The following is a 7,367-nucleotide window of genomic DNA, read 5'->3' as shown; positions in this document are numbered from 1 at the left end:
ATGAGAGATATTGGTCATTAGTTTTCTTATAATGTCATTACGTGGTTTTGGTATTAGGGTAATACTAGCCTCACAGAATGAGTTAGGAGGTATTCCTTATGCTTCTATCCTCTGAAAGAGATTATAGAGAATTGGTATAATTTTTCCTTAAAGGTTTGTTAGAATTCACCAGTGAACCCATCTGGGCCTGCAACTTTCTGTTTTGGAAGGTAGTCACTATTTCAATTTCTTTATTAGATAAAAAGCTATTCAAACTGTCTATTTTTTTCTTGGGTGACTTTTGGCAAATCGTGTCTTTTAAGGAATTAGTCCATTTCATTTCAAACTTGAATTTAGTCCGTTTCATTTCCGGTGATTAAATTTGTAGAAATAGTTTTTCATAGTATTCCTTGATTATCTTTTTAACATGCATAGGATCTAGCTTTCATTTCTGATATTCGTATTGTGTTATCTCTTTTTTTTTTTTTCTTGGTCAGCCTGGCTAGAGGCTTATCTTTTTTAAAGAACAGTTTTTGGGTTCATTGATTTTTATCAGTTTGCTGCTTTTGATTTCATTGATTTATGCTCTAATTCTTATTGTTTCTTTTCTTCTTCTTACTTTGGATTTAATTTGCTCTTCTTTTTCTATTTTCCTAAGGTGCAGGTTTAGATGATTGATTTTAGATCTTTCTTCTTTTTTAATATGTGCATTCAATGTTATAAATATCCCTCTAAGTTCTTCTTTCACTGCATCCCACAAATTTTGACAAGTCATGTTTTAATTTTGTTTGGCTTAAAATATTTAAAAACCTCTATTGAGGTTTCTTCTTTGGCCCATGTGTTATTTAGAAATGTGTTGTTTAGTCTCCATGTATTTTGGTATTTTCAATCATCTTTCTGTTATTTATTTCCAATTTAATTCCATTGTGTTCTGAGAGCAGACATTGTGTGATTTCTGGTTTTTTTTTTTTAATTTGTTAAAGTGTGTTTTATGGCCTAGAATGTGGTCTACCTTGGTAAATGTTTCTTATGAAGCTGAGAGGAATGTCTATCCTGCTGTTGTTGGATGAAGTCATCTGTAGATCTCCATTATATCCAGTTGACTGGTGGTTGCATTGAGTTCCATTATGTCCTTGTTCGTTTTCTGCCTGCTGGATCTGTTCCTTTCTGAGTCAGTGTTGAAGTCTCCAAGTATGACAGTGGACTCATCTGTTTCTCTTTGCAATTTTATAGCTTTTGCCTCACATAGTTTGATGATCTGGTGTTAGGCACATACATGTTAAAGATTACTGTATCTTCTTAGAGAATTGACCCCTTTATTATGCAATGCCTCTTTTTATCCCTGATAACTTTTCCTCACTGTGAAGTCTGCTCCGTCTGAAAGTAACGTAGTTACTTTTGCTTTCTTTTGATTAGTGTTAGTATGGTCTATTTTCCTCCATCCATTTACTTTTAATCCGTATTTGTCTTTATATCTGAAGTAGGTTTCTTTCTTTTTTTTTAATATGAAATTTATTGTCAAATTGGTTTACATACAACACCCAGTACTCATCCCAACAGGTGCCCTCCTCAATACCCCTCACCCACCCTCCCCTCCCTCCCACCCCCCATCCACCCTCAGTTTGTTCTCAGTTTTTAAGAGTTTCTTATGTTTTGGCTCCCTCTCTAACCATTTTTTTTCCTTCCCCTCCCCCATGGTCTTCTGTTAAGTTTCTCAGGATCCACATAGGAGTGAAAACATATGGTATCTGTCTTTCTCTGCCTGACTTATTTCACTTAGCATAACACTCTCCAGTTCCATCCACGTTGCTACAAAAGGCCAGATTTCATTCTTTCTCATTGCCAAGTAGTATTCCATTGTATATATAAACCACATCTTCTTTATCCATTCATCAGCTGATGGACATTTAGGCTCTTTCCATTATTTGGCTGTTGTTGAAAGTGCTGCTATAAACATTGGGGTACAAGTGCCCCTATGCATCAGCACTCCTGTATCCCTTGGGTAAATTCCTAGCAGTGCTCTTGCTGGGTCATAGGGTAGATCTGTTTTTAATTTTTTGAGGAACCTCCACACTGTTTTCCAGAGTGGCTGCACCAGTTTGCATTCCCACCAACAGTGCAAGAGGGTTCCCGTTTCTCCACATCCTCGCCAGCATCTATAGTCTCCTGATTTGTTCATTTTAGCCAATCTAACTGGCATGAGATGGTATCTGAGTGTGGTTTTGATTTGTAGTTCCCTGATGAGCAACATTGAGCATCTTTTCATGTGCCTGTTGGCCATCTGGATGTCTTCTTTGGAGAAGTGTCTATTCATGTTTTCTGCCCATTTCTTCACTGGATTATTTGTTTTTCGGGTGTGGAGTTTGGTGAGTTCTTTATAGATTTTGGATACTAGCCCTTTGTCTGATGTGCCGTTTGCAAATGTCTTTTCCCATTCCATTGGTTGCCTTTTAGTTTTGTTGATTGTTTCCTTTGCAGTGCAGAAGCTTTTTATCTTCATGAGGTCCCAATAGTTCATTTTTGCTTTTAATTCCCTTGCCTTTGGGGATGTGTCAAGTAAGAAATTGCTGCGGCTGAGGTCAGAGAGGTTTTTTTTCTGCTTTCTCCTCTAGAGTTTTGATGGTTTCCTGTCTCACATTCAGGTCCTTTGTCCATTTTGAGTTTATTTTTGAGAATGGTGTAAAAATATGGAACACTTCACGAATTTGCATGTCATCCTTATGCAGGGACCATGCTAATCTTCTCTGTATCGTTCCAATTTTAGTATATGTGTTGCCGAAGCAAGCACTGAAGTAGGTTTCTTGTAGAAACCTACAATATGCTTGTAGACAGCATATTGTTGGGTCCTGTTTTTTCATCCATGCTGATAATCTCTGTCTTTTAATTGGTGTATTGATAGTGATAATCCAAGTGATTATTGATATACTTGGATTAATACCTACAATATTCTTGTTTTCTATTTATTGCCCCTGGTTTTTGTTCCTATTTTTGTCTTCCACTCTTCTACCTTTGTGTGTGTGTGTGTGTGTTGTTTAAAGATTTTATTTTTAATTAATCTCTACACCCAATGTGGAGCTCAAACTCACAACCCGAAGCTCAAGAGTCACATGCTCTACTGACTGAGCCAGCCAGGTACCCCACCTTTTGTGGTTTTAGTTGAGCATTCTATGTGATTCCATTTTCTCTCCTTTCTTAGCATATCAGATGTATCTCTTTTTGTTGTTGCTTTTTTTAGTGGTTGCCCAAGAATTTGCGATATACATTTACAGTTAATCCAAGTTCACTTTCAAATAACACTATACCACTTCATGGGTGGCATCAGTAATTTAAAATAACAAAATATTTCTAATCCCTCCCTCATGTCCATTGTATCATTGCTTTCATTCATTATATATAATATATAATATTGTATAATTATAGTTATATGTTAATTATATAATATATGATATATTGTTGCTATTATAATATATAGTATATATAAGGTATTCTATATAATATGTTCTTACTATTATTATTTTGAACAAGCTGTTATCTGTTAGATCAATTAAGAATAAGAACAAGGTTTTTATTTTACCTTCACTTATTCCTTCTTCGGTGCTCTCCTTGCTTTATGTAGATCAGAGTTTCTGACCTATATCATTTTCTTCTCTCTAAAGAAGTTTTAACATTTCGGGGTGCCTGGGTGGCTCAGCTGGTTGAGTGTCTGACTTCGGCTCAGGTCATGATCTCGCGGCTCATGAGTCTGAGCCCAGTGTTGGGCTCTGTGCTGACAGCTCAGAGCCTGGAGTCTGCTTCAGATTCTGTCTGCGTCTTTCTCTTTGCTCCTCCCCTGCTCGCACACTTCTTTCTCTCTCTCTCAAATATAAATAAACATTAAAAAAATTTTAAAAAAAAGAACTTTTAACACATCTTTCAAGGCAGGTCTACTGGTAAAAAGTTTCCTCAATTTTTGTTTGTCTGAGAAAGTATTTGTCCTTCACTTTGGAAGGATAATTTTGCAGGATACAAATTTCTAGGTTGGTGGTTTTTTTCCCTCCTAATACCTTAAATATTTCACTTTAGTCTCTTCTTGCTCACAGGGTTTCTAAGAAGTTGGATGTAATTCTTATCTTTGCTCCTTTACAGGCAAGGCATTGTTTTCCTCTAGCTTCTTTTGGGATTTTCCTTTTATCTTTGATTTTCTATAGCTTTAAAATGATATACCTAGGTGTAGATTTATTATTATTATTATTATTATTATTATTATTTTGCATTTATCCTGTTTGGTGTTCTTGGAGTTTCCTGGATCTGTGGTCTGGCATTTGAAATTAATTTTGGGGAAATTCTCAATCATTGTTTTCTCAAACATTTCTCTTCCTTTCTCTCTTCTCTTTCTGGTATTTTCGTTATGCGTATATTACAGCTTTGTAGTTGTCCCATGGTTCCTTGATATTCTGTTCTGTTTCTTTAAGTCTTTTTTTGTTTGTTTTCTGTTTGCTTTTCAGATTTGGAGGTTTCTATTGATATATCCTCAAGCTCAGAGATTCTTTCCTCAGCCATGTCTAGTCTGATAATGAACACATCAAAGATATTCTTCATCTGTTACAGTGTTTTTGATCGGTAACATTTCTTTTTGGTTCTTTCTTTGAATTTCCATCTCTCTGCTTACACTGTGTACCATCCACTACGTTCATTAGAGCCCTCAGCACATTAGCCACAGGTGTTTTAAATTCCCAGTCTGATAATTCCAACATCCTCCTCATATTTGGGTCTGGTTGTGTTGTTATGCTTGTGCTGTCTCTTCAAGCTTTGTTTGCTGCCTTGTAGGATTATACTTTTTTTTTTTTCTTGATAGCCAGACATGATGTACTGGGTAAAAGGAACAGATGAAAAGAAGTCTATAGTGGTGTGATGCTAAGGTGTCGGGAGAGGGGGAGAAGTCTACAGTCCTATGACTAGCTCTCAGTCTTGTAGTGGGCCTGTGCCCACTTTGAACTTCACACGTGAACTTCACACGTGTTTTTCAGTCTGCACCCCTCCCCGCCCTCCACCCTTAGTGAGGTGGGGTTGGATGGCTAGAGGGGCCCGCTGGGTGTTTGCCTTCTCTCATGTGGAAGACTAGAGCTGGTTGGGGTTGGGGACTTCCCTTCCCCCAGGTCTGTGCGGCTCTGATAAAATCCCAGCAGGTCAGGCTCTGGTTAAGTAGTTTCTCCTGACAAGCAGAGCTTGTTGAGAAGAACAAAATGCTGTGGAATATTTCAATATGATTCCTTTCCCCTCTTCCCCTCCTCCCCCAGCCAGAAGCATGAGGGGATTTTTCTCTTATAGTCATTGTGAGGACCAGGTGCTAGGGGAGACATTTATTAACATAGTTGTAAGGGTCCCTCACCACTGGGTCCCCCGGGAGTTTTCAACTCTCTAAGTTGTCCACACGGAGTCTCCAGCAATTTGTCAGTTATAAGTCAGGTTTCCCTGTCCTGGGACTCGTTGCCATGGAGGTTGCTGCCCTTGGATTTCTGCTCTGTAACTTGGGATTCTTTGTATTGGCCTCTGTCTCTCCAGTTTTGGGAGCAGCAGTCCGCTCTGTGACCTCACTTGTCTGAGGAATGTAGGAAGAGTTGTTGATTTTTCAGTTTGCTTGGGTTTTAATTTGTTGTGAGGATGACGTGGTGGCTTCCCAGCTTATTACATGGCAGACCAGAAATGAGAAGTCTTCATTCCTTTTGTATTGCCTAGTAATATTTCATTATGTGAATATGCCTCATTTTATCTGTACATCTGTGGATGGATATTCGAATTATGTCCATTTTTTTATCATTATGAATGATACTGCTGTGAATACTCGTGTTCAACTATTTGTGTGGGCATACGTTTTCTTTCTTTTTTTTAAATGTTTATTTTTGCGAGAGACCGAGCGCAAGCGGGGGAGGGGCAGAGAGAGAGCGAGACACAGGATCGGAAGCAGGCTCCAGCCTCTGAGCTGTCGGCACAGAACCGGAGGCAGGGCTCGAACTCATGGACCACGAGATCATGACCTGAGCCGAAATCAAGAGTCAGACGCCTAGCCGACTGAGCCTCTTGGGTGCCCCAACACATATGTTTTAACTTTTTAAAGAGTTACTGAACTATATTCCAAAGGAGCACACCATTATACATCCCCGCCAGCCATGTGTGAGAGTTCAGAGTTCTCCACATTCTTGCCAACACTTGTTATTACCTGATTTTTGAGCACATTCCCATGTACTGGAGCTCATTGACATATCTTCTTTGGAGAAATGCCTATTCGGATCTTCTGCCTATTTTTAAATTGGGTTGTTTGTGTTTTTATTGTTGAGTTTTAAGGGTTCTTTATGTATTATGTATCAGATAAGTCCCTTATCTGATATATGATTTGTATGATTTCCATCGTGTGGATTGGTTTTTTCACCTTCCTGATGGTGTCCTTTGAAGCGCAAGAATTTTTAATTTTGATAATGCCCACTTTACCTTGCCATTGTTGCTGCTGCCTGTGCTTATGGTATTGTAGCTAAGGAACCACTGCCTAATGCAAGTTCAGAAGATGTGCAACTATGTTTTTTTCTAAGAGCCTGTGGCTTTAGTTCTCACATTTAGAACTCTGATCTATTTTGAGTTCATTTTTATATATGGCGTGAGGCAATGGTCCAACTTTGTTCTTTTGCAGGTGGATGTTATTTGTGTCTGCATGATCTGTTGGAAAGACTAATCTTTCCATTTTTAATTATTTAGCACTCTTGTTGAGGAAGCAATTGACCTAAAATATGAGGGATTATTTCTGGGTTCTTAGTTCAGGTCTATAGACCTATATGTCTGTTGTTATGTCAGTTCTAGAGTGTCTTGATAACGGTCACTTTTTGTAGGTACTGAGTTTTTAAAGTGGGAATTGTGAGTACTCAAGCTTTGTTCTTTTACAAGATTATTTAGGCTGTTTTGCTTTGCTTGAGTTTCCATATAAGTTTGAGGATCAGCTTGTGAATTTTGGAAAAAAAATTCAGCTGGAATTTTGACGGCATAGTGCTGAATCTGTAGATCATTTTGGAAGGTATTTTCATCTTAACAATAGACAGCTAACAGCTAATCCATGAGTGTAGAATGGTTTTTCATGTATTTGGGTCTGCTCTGATTTCTTTCAACAATGCTTTGTGATTTTCAAAGTATAAGTTTTATAACAATAGTAAGCTAATAGCTAATCCATGAATATGGGATGCTTTTCCATGTATTTGGGTCTGCTATGATTTCTTTCAATAATGCTTTGTGATTTTCAAAGTATAAGTTTTATACTTTTTTGTTAAATTTATTCCTATTTTGATGCCTTTATAAATGGATTTTTTTCTACAGTATGGAGGTTCCTCAAAAAATTAAAAATAGAACTACCCTATGACCTAGCAATT

General features: G+C 37.7%; 1 non-coding gene across 1 annotated transcript; it reads right to left on the bottom strand.

Moving 5' to 3' along the window:
• Nucleotides 1-2,660: 2,660 nt before the first annotated feature.
• LOC125917388 (U6 spliceosomal RNA) lies at nucleotides 2,661-2,767 on the bottom strand. Its single transcript, XR_007456175.1, has one exon. It is a non-coding gene; the product is annotated as a U6 spliceosomal RNA (small nuclear RNA).
• Between the last annotated feature and the right edge of the window lie 4,600 nt (nucleotides 2,768-7,367).

This window comes from Panthera uncia, unplaced genomic scaffold, assembly GCF_023721935.1.
Source record: "Panthera uncia isolate 11264 unplaced genomic scaffold, Puncia_PCG_1.0 HiC_scaffold_1780, whole genome shotgun sequence".
Classification (NCBI taxonomy): domain Eukaryota; kingdom Metazoa; phylum Chordata; class Mammalia; order Carnivora; family Felidae; genus Panthera; species Panthera uncia.
Note: the sequence above shows the minus strand (reverse complement) of the source record. Positions and strands in the feature narration are given on the sequence as shown.